The sequence below is a fragment of the Equus asinus genome, chromosome 2 (genome assembly GCF_041296235.1).
Source record: "Equus asinus isolate D_3611 breed Donkey chromosome 2, EquAss-T2T_v2, whole genome shotgun sequence".
Taxonomy (NCBI): Eukaryota; Metazoa; Chordata; class Mammalia; order Perissodactyla; family Equidae; genus Equus; species Equus asinus.
The window spans coordinates 37,602,153-37,617,296 of record NC_091791.1 but is presented as its reverse complement, the minus strand read 5'-3'; the positions used below and the strand labels follow the sequence as shown (position 1 = coordinate 37,617,296).

The following is a 15,144-nucleotide window of genomic DNA, read 5'->3' as shown; positions in this document are numbered from 1 at the left end:
GCCGTAGCATGAGGTGGAGGTCCCTTGGATGTTCTTACAGGGTGGTGACATTAAGATCTACCCCCTGTGGGGACAGGCCTGTCAAGGGCAAGGAATACAGAACCACCTGCCTTGGAAGACACTTCTAGATACCAAAATCTTACTGAGTTCCATGTTAGAGGATTTGTCATTCATTTAATCATTCACTCAGGGAATGGTCCCTCTCGTTAGTTACTATATAGAATCTCCTTTCTGAGGAGACAGTTTCCATCAGATTTGGGACATTCTAGATCAGTGCTTTCAATAGAAAAATGATGCAAGCCTCATATAATTTTAAATTTTAAAAGTAAAACTAAGTGAAATTAATTGTAATAATTTTATTTAATCCAGTACATGCAAAATATTTCAACATGTAGGCACTGTAAAAAAACTTATTCAGATATTTTACATTCTTTTCTTATACTGTCTTCAAAATCGAGTGTGCATATAACAGCACCTCTCAGTTTGTACCAGCCACATTTCAAGTGCCTGATAGTCATATATGGCTCATGGCTACCTCATTGGACAGAGCAATTCCAGATGATATTTTCTTAATGAGATCAAAGGCAAATCCAATTTATTAGTGTCAAGTACTTTTAATAATTATTTTCCCCCACGCCATCAAGCGCCATCAGACTCCCACGACTCTCTCCCTCTGACCACCCCTGAGAGAAGCTCTCTGTGCCAGAGAGTGATAATTGGTCCCAACTGTCCCTTCTTCCCCCTCTTCTATAGTAATGGCAATTTTAGCTAGACATGTGGCTACCCAGAATAAACGCTACATTTTCCCTGCAGCTAGGTGAAGCCATGAAACTACTTTTTGGTCAGTGAGACGTAAACATAAATTCATGCAGCACTTTCCAGAAACCTTCTTTAAGAAACAGCTGGCATCACCCTTTTCCTGTCTCAACCTCCTTCCTCTTGGCGCACATGAGAACCAGATGGCTGGAATTACAGCCACCATCTTGTACCATGAGGTGACCTTGGAAATGGAGGCCACACAATAGACTAGGAGCCCAGTTCCCGGGGATTTTGTGGAGCAGAAGCTATGTCCTGACTATAAGGTGAGAGAGAAATTCTACCATGTTTAAGCCAATGTTGTTTTTCCAGTTATTAACAGCTGAACTTAACCTGCTTTAACTAACTGACATGCCCAGCCGTTCCTGCCTGGCTTGTAAACATGTCACAGGTGGAGACCCCCGGGAAGGAGGAACGAACAGATATAGTGTGCATTCTTTTAGCACAAAATAAAACTAATAATAGCTTATTGAGTGCTTACTTTAACAGGTCTTATGTTAAGTACATGTCTCCTTTAATGCTCACAACAGCGCCCATGTGTAATTAAGGAAATTTAAAAGAAGTGATCCAAGATCACATTGCTAGGAAATGGTGAAGCCAGGATTTGAAACCGGTCTGGATGGCTCCATAAACCATGCTCTCTGCTACATGTATCCCCATAGGTGGAGTCTGGGCCACACAGCAGGAGAGAGAATGGGGCACAAGTCGAGTTTTACAAAGTCAGCAAAAGCTCTGAATTCAAGCTCAGATTCACACCCTTATCCCGGCAAGATTCAGTCAGTGAGTGAAACACGTGAGGATCAGCTGTGTTCCTCTCACTCCATAAGGAATTCTAGGGGAACGCGGCCTCACCACTTAAAGCCAGTTCCCCTGAAATTTAACCCCTTTGTGAGGGCTTTGCTACCTGTCCAGCTATTCTTTTTGTCACCACCTTAGCACTCTAAGGATTTAAAAATTGACATCTAGGGTAAAGCATCTGATTTATTGCTTTTCTAATAAGTATATATTAAATATACACCATTTAAAGAATGATGGAATTGAGAGTGCCTTTGGGTTGTAGAAAGTGGGAGGAGAGTTTAAAAGAGCAATCTTGAGCCAGAAGTCAGAAGAATTTTATTTTTATCAATCTAAACTCTTTTCACACTATGGAAAATGCAAAAGGCAAGGAGTGGACCTCCACGGAGAAGTCAGGGGAAGCATACATGACTCAAATTTGAGTGGTATCTGTAGACACTAGAGAGGAAGAGCGGGCTTCGAGTAAGCCAAGCACATCCACTTTATCAAGAACCTCAGCAAAGGGAACTGAAGGACAAAGGTCTGTGAAGGATGACAACGCATCCCGTCCACAGGAGAACGCTCAATGCAACAACAGCCTAAAACCTTGGAAGAAGGTAACCATTCCTCCATTACCTTCCAAAGTACCACCTGTCAACCTGCTTCACGGAGACATTGTGGGGGCCTGGTGCCATCATTTAAAGCTGAGCACTAGAGGCTAGAAACTAGAAGCATATAAGTGACTCTGTGAATATGCTTACCCAAATCAAAAGAACATTCCTGTCACAGCCAAGGAGAAAAAGTTACAGGCACGGTCATAGAGAAAATCAAAGGTGGACAAGGGAGAAATGTCTCTGGAAAAGTCTAAGAAAAAGATGTCATCTGAGGGGACTGACCTCCAGAAGTGGCTCCTTCCCCTGAGGGACAGGGTGCCTGCACTGGAAGAGTCTACCGTCTACCACTCTCCTTGCAAGAGTTAATACTGTTGAGACAACGACTTCCACCTGGAGGCTGTGTTGGCCCCCCTGGACCAGAACTGCAGCCAGGGCCTGGAAGACGGAGGCAGTGGAATGGCCACAAGAGATTAATGATGTCGGGTGCTGCATCGTCCCCAGGAGAAGTCTCCCTGTGGACATTTGGTTGGGTTCCCCTGCAGTTTCATGCTGATCAAGCCTGGGTTCCTGAAAAACAAGGGAAAGTGAGTGCGTGCTTCTTGCTCCCTGCCTGCCATTTGCCAATGTGCTGTGCTCCAGATGTGTTCAGAGGAACAACGTGTTGATGAAGAGCCTCCAATGAGATTAAAATACGAGGGGAAGGAGCATCTCTCTGGCTGTAAGTCGTAGAGGCAAGGTTACTACAGTCAAGCTCCCTGACAGCTGAACTCCCGCCCTACCCACACCCTCCATCCTTCCTACCTACAAGGCTCACAGTAGACTGGTGGGTGGCAGGTGTTACCCGTAGACCCCTAAAGGAGGCTGCTTTGCGCTGGAATACATGGTTTGGGATACAGAGACTCTTTTGTTTAAAAATGGAAAAACATTTCACAAGTTACCATTCATTCCAGCTAACAAGATGAAAAAGTCGTTCACGCTGCCAAGCGTCTGCCCTTCTGAAATAGAAATGCCCTCCACAGCTTCTAAGTGGGAACGTCTTCAGTGGAGCATCGTGAAGAAGTTGAATGAAGAAACAGCAATGGTTTGCTTCCATGCTGGAGTTCCCTCTTCGGAATGCTGCCTGCCTTAGAGCTGCTCCCTTCTAATTTAAGTGTCTGACTTCGAACTGTTGAGTATTTTAAGCCACAGAGAAAGCTGTTGTTCTCTCTCCCTCCCTCCCCAAAACACGATTCTTAAAATACAAAATGACATTTTCCAAGTTTTCTTAGTAACCTGAGACTGTTTGTTTATGGTTTAACTCTGGGATAAAAATACAGGGCACTTTGCCAGTGTTATTATTTGTCTCGTATATTTCTGCTGCTCAAAAATGTTTAAGGCGGGCCGGCCTGGTGACACAGTGGTTAAATTTGCACATTCCGCTTGGGGGGCCCACGTTCACTGGTTCGGATCCCAGGTGTGGACCTACATGCTGCTTGTCAAGCCATGCTGTGGCAGGCGTCCCACATATAAAATAGAGGAAGATGGGCACAGATGGCTCAGGGCCAATCTTCTTTAGCAAAAAGAGGAGGATTGGCAGCAGACGTTAGCTCAGGGCTGATCTTCCTCAATGAAAAGAGGAGGATTGGTGGCAGAGGTTAGCTCAGGGCTGATCTTCCTCAAAAAAAAAGTTTGAGGTTGCTTCCCAATCGTAAATACATAATGAGTTGAATTTAAAATGTGTATGTAAAATAACTAATCAACTATATATTTAGGGGACCATATTCATCACATGCAAATTATTTTTAATGATCTGAACTCAGAGTAGGATTAAGCCAAAGAGTATGATTTTCTTTTGGATGATTCATTTTTAATGTTTTGTGTACTTCCTACATCTATAGTCCTGGGAGTCTTGGAAGATGTTTGATGTTTTTCACTTGTTTTCACAGCGGTCTCCAACATTGCTTCATTGTGAGTACAGGATCTTTCCCCTCTTCAGTGAAGGTACCAAAAGCTCTGCACTGGAAGGAGAAGCAGAGTTGGAAAGTTCAGACCACGGTAGAGTGGTTCGGGCAAGAATCCTCAAACATTTAAGATAAAGAGGAAAGTTTATTGAGGAGCAGGATATTTCCGTGCTCTCACAGTGTCTCTCTCCTGATTGCTCATTGGCACTCGGAATTCTTCCGTGTAATAAATGCACACCTTTTATTCATTTAAAAAAAAAAGTGGAATCATTTTGTGTCCTGGCTTATGAGCAGGTTGCCCAAAATGATGAGTTTCTGAGGGTGGAGGTTGTGTTGCCTTGTCATTGCTGAATCACCCTCTCTTATCACTGTGCAAACAGCAAGGCTGCAGTGAGTTTTTGTGGAATGAAAAGTGTCCTGCATACTGCTTAATGCCACTTCACGTTCTCTCGGCCCCATCTGTCTCTTGTTCCAGCTGCTGCAGAGACCAGCATGACAGCAGGCTCTGAGCAACTTCACACGGGCACTCTATCCTTCCTGCCTCTTGCCTTGGTGCTTCCCTGTCAACACAGAGGTCTAGGCGTCTCGAAACCCCACAACGCCTGTGCAACACGGAAGTACGTGGGAGTTAACACCCCATGGGACCAATGGGAGACAGGAATTGATGAATAAACTCTTCTTCCTTTCTTCTCTCTAATAGACTATTCAGATACAGAATTTATCTGGCTTTTTGGAGGATAGTTGTGATGGTCCCATGGGATCAAATAATTAGAAGCAACCAACTCAGGAACATATCGACCTGGTGGCTCTCCCTGCCTCACTTTCTTTGTCTCTTCACCCTGCTACCTGGGGTCATAATCTCTCATAAAGAAAGAGCACATAAACCCTTTATCTTAGGCCCTTATTTTTGGAGAGCCCAGACTAAGACAAAGTAAAAATATCCAGATGAATTGTTATACACTGAGCCATCTTAATTGCTAAATTCAAATCAAAAGAAATGGTGGATGCCATCTCTCAGAATCACATAACCCACCACCCTGAATACTAATGGTAGCTATTTATATCAGCCGCAGGAGCATGGCCCAGAGCAGCGAGGCCCTATTCCGACTCCTGCAATAGTCTTCTTTCTCCACAAGAAGCACAGCCTCTCCAGGATTCTTAAGGACAGGAGGATACGATACTGCTGTGTCAGGGTTCATCTCAGGATGCTGAAAACAAATGTTGACAGTAAATGGTGGCACAAGGGTGCCCACAGCTAATGTCTGAAATTTTACAAATCTCTAGAAGTTTATCAGTTCTACTAAAAAGCAGCAACCTGAGGGGCCAGCCTGGTGGCGTAGTGGGGCCAGTTTGCACACTCCACTATGGCAGCCTGGGGTTCGCAGGTTGGGATCCAGGGCATGGACCTAGCACTGCTCATCAAGCCACGCTGTGGCAGCATCCCACGCAAAATAGAAGAAGACTGGTACAGAGGTTGGCTCAGTGACAATCTTCCTCAAGCAAAAAGAAGAAGATTGGCAACAGATCTTAGCTCAGAGCCAATCTTCCTCACCAAAAAAAAAAAAAAAAGCAAACCTGAAGAGGAGCTGACAGAGCAAACAACTAGCTATAAGAAAATGCTATTTTTTTTATAGCATTTATTGAATATTTACTCTGTGCCAGGCCAGGGTTCATCACTAGATCTTCACAAAAGCCCTGTGATAACATTTTTAACTCATAGATATCTGAAGGGTTTAGAAGTTTTTAACTTATCCACGTTCTCACTGCTAGGAAGTGGAAGATGCCAGCCAGCTTCCAGGCTGCTTTTACAGGAGAGAAGAATAAATCTCTCTGTGTAGCCTGTGTTGGGGTGGTGGTTTCTGTTTTATGTAGCTGAAATTAATGATAGCTAGTACACTTACCTAATTACCCGGGAATTCTGATACTACTGTAGGTTCAAGCCCCAATCCTGAAACTGGAGAAATAGACCCTAGCAGACACCCTAAGCAGCTGTAATCATGAGATACTCATCCCAATGTGCCTCAGAGAAGGGAAAATCAATAATCATCTGATGCAAGAAAGGTGTGTCACAGAAAAGTCCCACGAGACAGTTCCTCAGTGTTCCAAGGTCTTTTACAGGTGTAATGACTCACTTTTTCCCTCACCGCAAAATGGACACATGGGAAGTGATAAATAGGAATGTACTTACAGAGATTTGCAATAGGACTGCAGGAAAAAGTTACCACAGTTCATTCATTTATTCATTTAAAAGGCACTTATTAAGCCCTGAGAAGCAGCAGAGATGAAAAGGTGAGCCCTGCCCTGTATGAGTTCCCAGGTCTGCCAAAAGGGGTGCGTAAGGAGTCGGCCTACATGCTGCAGTGTGGGAGTGGGGCCCCTGTGCAACCCAGGGGAGCATGAACAAAGGCGCCGGATCCAGTGTGGAGAGAGGAAGGAGGGCTTCCTGGAGGAAGTGATACCCAAGTGAGTCCTAAAAGTGGAGAAGTGTCCCTAGGCAAATAAGTCTGGGTAGGGAGTAACAGGAGGGGCAGGGAGAGAGCTCAGGGTGTGCCTGGAGAACTCGGAGCAGCGCTGTGTGGTGGGAAACACGGGGAGGAGGCGAGGCCGCTGCGGCGTGTGGGAGCCACATCAAAAAGGCTGGGCACCCAGGTGTCTAGATCACCTGGAAAGCTATGAGAGCATGGAAGGCTTTTAAAAGGGAAGTACCGTGAGAATCATTGGCGTTTAGACAGATCTCTAAGATGCTGCTCCCCATGTGGGCTCTCTGACCCTCCCTGCTCTAACTCTGAAACAAGGAACTGGTGCAATTTTTTTTAAATAACATAACTTGTCTGAATCTAGACCGATAGGAATGTGCAAGTAACCCCTGTCCTCATTTGGGAAACTAACTTGGCTCTCAGAGTGTTCATGCCAGATTCTCTCCTCCTGGGACGTGCCTGGTGCACACACCTGAACTGGGAAAAGAGATGCTCGCGATTCGTTTTGGGAACCGATTCAAGCAAAAGCCAGGAGCAAGGCCTTGAGCTGAGAGAAGGTTAAGGCTCAGGACTCGGGATGAGGGCTCCGTGATAATATGTCGTCAGCTGGATGGCTGCAGGGACTGAGGACCCAACAGGTGCCCACACTCATCCCGTGAGATGGTACCTCTACGGGAATTTTCTTCATATTTGAACATTACCTGCAGATTCCAGGGGGTTTCCACAGGATGGGACCTGGGTTGGACCCCCAGTGGCTCCTGGTGTAATGAGGAAAGACCCCTACCCCTCTCTTCACCACCTCCGCACACTTTGGCCAAACGTGATGGATCCCTCGTCGGCAATTCCACGTCTCCTTTTACAGAGTTTGGAGCAGGAGCCCTGATGCCAGGCAGGGACTCAGTCTGCCATGTTCACAGCTGTATCCTCAGCATCTAGTACAGTCCTGAGCACGTGGTAGGTACTCAAGAAATATTTGTGAAATAAATGAACAAATATCAGTCACTTGTGCCTTTGCATGTATAATAATAGTGAACATATATCATGTTTACCATGTGTTCTAAGCATTTTACAAATGTCTTATCCTCGAAATACTATAAGGGAAATATTATTATTATCCCCTTTTTACAGATGAGAAAAATTAGGCACAGAAAGGCTAAGTGACTTGCCTAAGGTCACACAGCTATCAGTATAGACTCTAGAGCCACAAAAAGAAATTAGTATTTGTTAAATGAATACTAACATTTCTGGTTCCTTTGGGACCCCACAACTTTTTCAATTTGAAGTACTTGTAGGTTTTGGTTGTTGATTAGGTAGCATTATTAACAGATAAAGATAAATTTGTTTATCTTCTAGATATGAATTGCAATTCAAACACTGGAAGAAGAGAATGAGTCTCAAGGGGAGAAAACCTTAAAATCTTCCACCACAGTCGCATTACAGTACCCTTAAAATAAAACCAAAACACCCAGCCTTGGCCTGTCTGATCAGCCCTAAATCTTATTGCCCTTGGTCACTAAGGTCTCTGTCACATTGGCCAGCTTTCTGCTCTTCAAACAAGTCAAGCGTGTGCCCTCCTGCTAGGCTCTGTACGGGAAATACTCTCCCCCGAGGTTTTCTCCTGGCTGGATAGCTTCTCACTGTTGAGGTCTCGGCTTAAATGTCACTCCTTGTTGAGGCCTTCCTCAAACACCCAGTCTAAAGAACCCCCCCTCCGACCCCACTCCCACCCTATCTGACTGATCATTTTCTCTCTCACTTGTTTTATTTTCTTCGTAGTACTTATCACCAGCAGAAATACTCATTCATGTTTACTTGCTTGTTTCCTTATTTCATCTTCTCACTTGAGACTATAAAACCCATGAGATAGATCGGAGATGTGGGCAGCATACAGAAGGAGTGTAATTCATATTTATTAATGACAACTCGACAAATTACAAATCTTTGCCAAGCACTGGCCAACACCACGTGAAGTGAGGAAAGGACCCTCAATCTCCAGGCACCTGATCCATGCAGGATAAGATATCCGGGCCCCAGAGCTTCTGCATCAAAGGCTCTCTGCTAACACCCAGTTGCCCCTAAAGACTCCCAAAGGCCCCCTCGCAAATCTGAGCGAGCAAACTGGGAACTTTGCACATGAGGCAGACGACTGTGAAATCAAACCGAGAGACGCTTTGGCAGCACTGAGGATGCTGGAAATCTGTGAGGCTGCTCCCAAGCTTCCTGGGGAAGAAAGAGTTGGTACCATGCCTAGTTATCAACAGGGAGGGTGGTTGCTGTTCCAGTTCTATAGTCTGGGATGTAGCATAAGATTTCACGTGGAAAAAAAACCGTTCCTTGGGTTTAAAAAACCTAGTTTTGGAAACTGTTCCTTTAGAGAATTTCTCCTCCTTGTGCACAGAGTGAAAGTGCTAGAGGAGAAGAAAGTCTTTACTGAGGTCTTTCTCAATATTCAGAATAGAAATGGTAAATGTTGTCCTTTCCAGGTAGAAACTTGAAACTTCAAGGCTGGGCACCCTGCCCACAGGCCCAGGGAGCTGAACGTGTTTGCCCCTCCATGCCGCCTTCTCTCCTCACAAGGCGGTAGTAGTGCTCATGGCCCACTCCACGCAAAACACGTTCGAAACGTAGGGCACTCAAACATGCGGCTGACGTGGGTCATTTTTTCCAACAGGAAGAAAAACCAGGAAAATAATCTCCCTAAAAATAACTCAATCAATGGGCACCCTACGCCCAAACCCCGCCAGGTGCCCACACCTCCTCCGTGTAAGGGAACGGCATCCTTCCTGGCAGCTGATGATGCCCGCCAGCACGCCAGAAGGCTTTGGTATAGGTCTTCTCACAGCCATCGGAATGATTTGGAATGTTTAGCTGAAAACAAACTCCTTCCTCTCATTCCAGTGTCATGCCTTTAAACTCTCAAGGTGCCACTTCCCCTCCTGCTGGGTGGAGAGTGGCAGGGGGTTTTGCAGCAAAGCATAGGCCCAGCAGCACAGCGCAGCCGCCCCCACACCTCTGCGTTGTGACTGCCACCTCACTGCTGCTAGGCAAGGGATAACTGGTGGTGTTGGAACGCGGCCAAGATTCGGCAGCATACAGAGCAGGCATCTAAATACATGGCACTGGGCCAGCATTTGAGCTCTGACCGTGGGGTAGGTGCCAAGGTCACCACACAGCTCAGTGTGACCTCAGAGGTCAGGATGCCCTGAGTGCCCCCTGGCTCCTGCTTGTTCATCTTCCATGCCACACTTGCTACATGCTATCAGCTTCCTAGGGCCACAACAGGAAGGTGTTAGGTGACATTTGAGTCCTGCAAGGTATGCAGGTGGTGACTGCACACCACCCACAAGTTGGCTGCTGACAATCGCAAGTATATTTAGGGAAGGAGATGAGCACAGCCCTTGGGTACTGAGAGTACTGGCGCAGGGCTCTTTGCATTGTGCCAGGGAGCCCATTAGCAACGGAGAACTTGTTCCATGCCAGCTGGAAACTCAATCCCTTTTAACTTTAGTCAGGGAGAGAACAGCATCTGATACGTAAAGAGCCACACCCTTGTGGGCAGTCAAACGATTGATTAATTGAATCCAGCAACCTACGTGTCTGCGTCTCTTGTTGGAGGTCACCCCACCACCTCACCCTCCGTCGCTAAATTGCCATCATGGGAGCCCAGCTACAGCCCTAGTCCTGAGGCTGTGGCCACTGGGGACAAGTAGGGAAGGTCTTAGGTGGAGTACCTACCACTCTCAGAAGCAGGGGCAGGCATCCTGTTTCACCAGGGGAGCCAAGAGACCATTCTGGCCCAGGTCTCAGTTCACAAAGGGCCTCAAGTATAGAATTTTGAAATGATCTGCAAAAGAAAATATATGTACAGTCACCAAGATACCTGACAAGAGTGAAAGAAAATGACATTCAAGATAAAACTTTAAATTAGCATCATTCTACCAAATGATGCTGCTTGGAGAGCATTAAAATAACAACAATAATAATAATTACTGACACTTGTATAGTGCGTACTGTTCTAAGAGTCTAGGTACTCTTCTGAGACGTGCATTTAATCCTCACATACCCTACGAGGGGGTCCTACTATGCCCATTTTATAGATTAGAAACTGAGGTACAGAAAGATCAAAAAACGTGCCCAAGATCACACAGCTCCTAAGATCAAACAGCTGATAAGTGCTGGGCCGGGATTTGAACTCAGGCTGTCTGGGCTCCAGAGTCCCTCTGCTTAACTACTTGACTATGAAGTAATCAATTTAAAAATAAATCCTTGATAATAGCGCAATCACATCTCCATTTTACGGGTTAAAATCATTCACCTCTTAGCATGGAAACACTTGGCATTTTAGCGCTTTTTAATATTCCCGGAGTCTCTAAAAATGGAAGAACCCCAGGCTCTCCAAAAGGCCTTGGGTCAGGCCAGCAACAGCCTGTCTTCTTCATGAGGATTGCTCCTACTCTAGAGAAAATTCATCCAAGTTCTGGATGAGGCTGTTGGAAGCCCCATGAGTGAGCCTTTCTCTATGCTGCCGAGTCACCGTTTATTTGGTCACGTCAGTTTCTCAACTCCAAGCTCTCAAATTCAGGATCAAAGAGCTTCTCTGTACCTAATAAGTGGCAATGCCAAGGCCCCAAAGGGCTCTGACTCCATCCCAGCCCCTCCAATGCAGTGGCAGCATTTGGGGGGCAGTGCCAGCTACCGAGCCAAGGTGCTGGGAGACGTTGCCCAATGTAAGCTCTAACTGACCTACAAAATGAAAAGTGGCTTTTCAAAGCTGGCAGTTGAATTGGGAAATCTATCAGAAATAGAGGCCTGAGTAGGCTAGAGGGGAACACTGTACAATTACTATTTGGTATATGGACAGCAGGATGGATTCACTCAAAACCCATCTACCAGCCCTCCCTGGGAAGGTACCGTGCTAGGCACTGTGGGAACGGAGATGAATGAGACACAAGAATGCAGAACAGGGGCAATGAGCACACAAACAAATTACTGTATTACAGTGTGGCTGGTAAAGTGGACCATGGCATGTACGAGTGCTATGAGAGCCCAGAGAGGGGGCTTTTCATTCTGCAGAGGGCATTTGTGGAAGGCTCCATTACGGGAGCTGCCATTCACAGGCAGCCTCTAAGGATGAGCAGGTGTTGACTTAGCCAAGAAGAGATTGCTGAGTGAAGGCCAAAGAGAGGCAGCAGGGACACTAGAGCAAAGGCAAGGCCCCCAAATGCCATCCAATCTATCATCATCTCTCCGCCTTTGAGCAAACTTCCTGTTAGTCAATTTAATGAATACTTACTGAGCACCTATTATGTGACTCGTAATGCTCCAAAATTTGGGAGTACTACCTGAAATTCTTAATAAAGTTCCAGAAAAGATAAAGAACTGGGTGTTTCTCAACGAACTGTTTCTAACACATGTTTATTTTCAGAATCTAAAGTCAGCAGGGGCCATAGGACAAATGCAAAATTACACACACACACACCCCCTACACACACTTCCTTGAGGATGGGGACTGTGGAGGGTATTTAGAGCATTTCCATCTTCGGGCTTGATTCCCTTCTTGGATTATATCTGTCAGGTTGGCATCCTTTTCAGGGACTTTTAGCAACAGATCACACTCCCAGCAGGGCCTTGGGACTTGAATGTTCCCCAACAGGGTAGCTATGATCAAAGACAGATGACTTCATGTACAAGCACAGCGAGGCTATCATGCCATCTTTAGGGATGTGAAGTACCAATCTGACTCTTTGTTCTCTATCCCTTCATTGCCCTTAAATACTCCAGAAAAAAATCTGCTTCCAGGAGGAAGCCAACCATGCCCTACCCCCTACTAAAGTTTCCAGGCCTGGTGTGGGCTGGAGCTGCCAGAAAGAACTTTAAATGAAATTTAGAGTTTTAACTAACACCTATGACCAGATACTTTTATTACTGGACTGACATCATGTTTGTGACAACAAGTAATTGGAAAACCTTTAATTATCTTCAGATGGCTAGAAAAGTCAGGAGACCTGCCCTAAACAAACCCAGGGCGCTAAAGGGAATTTGCTCCACAGAACAGGTTCAAGCAGGTGATGAGGAAAAGAATTCAGTGGGATTCTCCTTGCACTCTCCAAAGTTCTGCTCTTACAATGTAATGCTTACCTAGTTTCCCCAGGGATGCACAATATTCTGCTAGCCCAGCAGGTTGAAAGGTGTCATTGGCACTGTGGCTGGCTGGGTTCAAATCCCATTTCTACACTTACAGGTTTGTATAAAATTAGGCAGAGCATTTATCCTCTGTGCACCTCGATTCATTCATTGGTAAGATGGGGATAATCGTAGGACCTACCTCGAGGAGCTGTGATGCAGACTCAATGGCTGCAAAGAGCTTAGAACAGGGTCTGGCACATAGTAAGTGTTCAATCATCATCTTAATCACTGGAGACCTTGAAATTAATCAAAGTTTTGCTCAGTGACCTCTAAAGAGAAAGAGGTTAGTAAGCATTTGGAATCTTGCTCCAACCAGGACAAAGCTGATCCCACTAAGTGTGAGTCCCGTACAGGGCCGCAACACCCTCCATCCTCTTCTCCAGATTTCTGCCTCCAGGACCCGGTTCAATGCCTGTTCACAGTCAATGCCAAGGAAGGCTTGTTAACCAAATGAATGAAAGAGTGAATGAATGAATGCCTACCTGCTTATGCTCTGGCCACCTTGATCTGGTTACTCAGGCCAGGTGAGTGGTAAGAATCTCCCACCTTTCCTTCCCCTCAAGGGAGGAGCCTCCTGAATCTACTAGGACTCCTCAGAAACTCTTCCCAACATGAATCCCTCACTCCAGCCTCTGATGGCTGAAAGGGGATGGTCCTAAGCAATGAATCTCAAACTGTAGCACACATCAGAATCACCTGAAGTGCTTTTTAAAATATAGTTGCTGTGTTGAAAACTGGCCCACCCCAGAATTTCTGGTTTAGTAGGTCTGGACCAAGAATTTGCATTTCTAAAACTTTCCAGGTGATGCTGATGCTACTGGTCCAGGGACCACACCTGAAGAGACATTGTTCTTAACCATGGATTTGATTTCATCACCCACTGCCTAAAAATCTCCGAGAGTTCCCTGAAAAAAGTCCACAAACTAAAGCTACTAAATAAAGTCCACACCCCGTAGGCTTGGGCTCTTCCAACTTAGCCCCAGTCCAACCTCCTGACCTTGTTTCCTGCCACTCCTCTTCATTCTCTAGCCACACGGAGGTGCTCTCTATTTCCTGAACACTCCTGTCGCTCTGCCTTTGCACTGCTCCCTCTGCCTGGAATGCCTTTCTCTCCTTTGCTAACTAAGTTCCCTGAAGACCTGATCCAAATGTCAGCCTCTGTGTCACTTTCTCCGAGTTCCTCTGGACATACTACGTGGCCACAGCACACTGTACATGGCCCGACTGTCGCTCTTGTGCATTGTCTTTCAGGAATCTGTTATATTACTGGACTGTCATTGCCCCTCCAGCCATGACCAAGTTTTATTCCTATTTGATGCTCAGAGTCCAGCACAACATTTGCCAAAAGGAGCAGTTTAGTACACATATGATGAATAATTGAATTCCAGACTGCCATTGTCCCAGTTAATATCTGTAGCCTGCTCCACAGATGTTTACTGTATTAATCAGCTATTGCTGTAATAATGCTCCATAACAAACACACACCCATACACACACAATCTCCAACAACAACTATTTTTCTCACTCAGCTAGGGCAGCTCTGCTTCAGGCAGCAATTTGCCTGGGCTGGGCTGCAGGCTGCAGGTTGGGTTCAGAGTTGCTCTACACAGTTCCTCATTCTAGGACCAAACTATGAATATTCTTCTCATGGTGGGTCACAGGAGCACAAGAGGTCAAGCTAAATTATGCAAGTACGTTTATAGACTCTGCATCCAGATATTTTCCATTACCTTGCTTAAGAAAATGACTGCCACTGGTTATAGTAATTTTTGTTTTTAATTTGATTTGTGTATATATTGCACCATGTTTAAGATGTGGCTAATTATTTTGAAATCTAGCTTGAACTTCAGTCATGCCAGCAGTTGTTCAAGTACTTAAAAAGTCATCTACAAGTGATATGACATCAGCAACACGATGGAGTGAGCTGTTCCCTTTGTCTCTCCCCCTCTGAATTACAACTAAACAGACATTCACCAACCAATGGAGGATACCTACACAGCACAACAGGACCCCATAGAGACCCACGCAACTATACATCTAAAGGTTGATGGACTAGATCCCTGGGAAAGAATGGAGATAGGTGAGCCTACCACTCCCTCTCCCCAACAACAGTGAGCCAGTTCGCAGAGCCTCACACAGCAGCAGGTGCAACTCTAAGAGAAGTCAGGGCAGTCCAACCTGAGCACAAATGCTATCCTGGCCTACAGGAGTGCTCTCTATGCCACGGTGGCCCTTCCAGTGGGAGCCCTCCTCACTAAGTGGCTGGATGGATTAAAAAACAAGACCCAACAGTATGCTGCCTCCAGGAAACACATCTCAGCTCTAACAACAACCATA

General features: G+C 45.7%; 1 long non-coding RNA gene across 5 annotated transcripts in view; it reads right to left on the bottom strand.

Annotated features, from left to right (window-relative positions):
* Nucleotides 1–1,918: 1,918 nt before the first annotated feature.
* The window catches only part of LOC139040481 (uncharacterized), a 63,607-nt gene continuing 50,381 nt past the window's right edge, over nt 1,919–15,144 (bottom strand). For 2 of the 5 annotated variants that reach the window (XR_011494988.1, XR_011494987.1), the window contains exons 2-5: nt 10,357–10,465; nt 7,323–8,468; nt 3,143–4,201; nt 1,919–2,771 (exon numbers count right to left, since the gene is read on the bottom strand). This is a non-coding gene — a long non-coding RNA (uncharacterized lncRNA). Of the gene's footprint in view, nt 2,772–3,142; nt 4,202–7,322; nt 10,466–15,144 lie in introns of all 5 variants that reach the window. The other 3 variants (XR_011494983.1, XR_011494982.1, XR_011494985.1) reach the window with 2 other exon arrangements.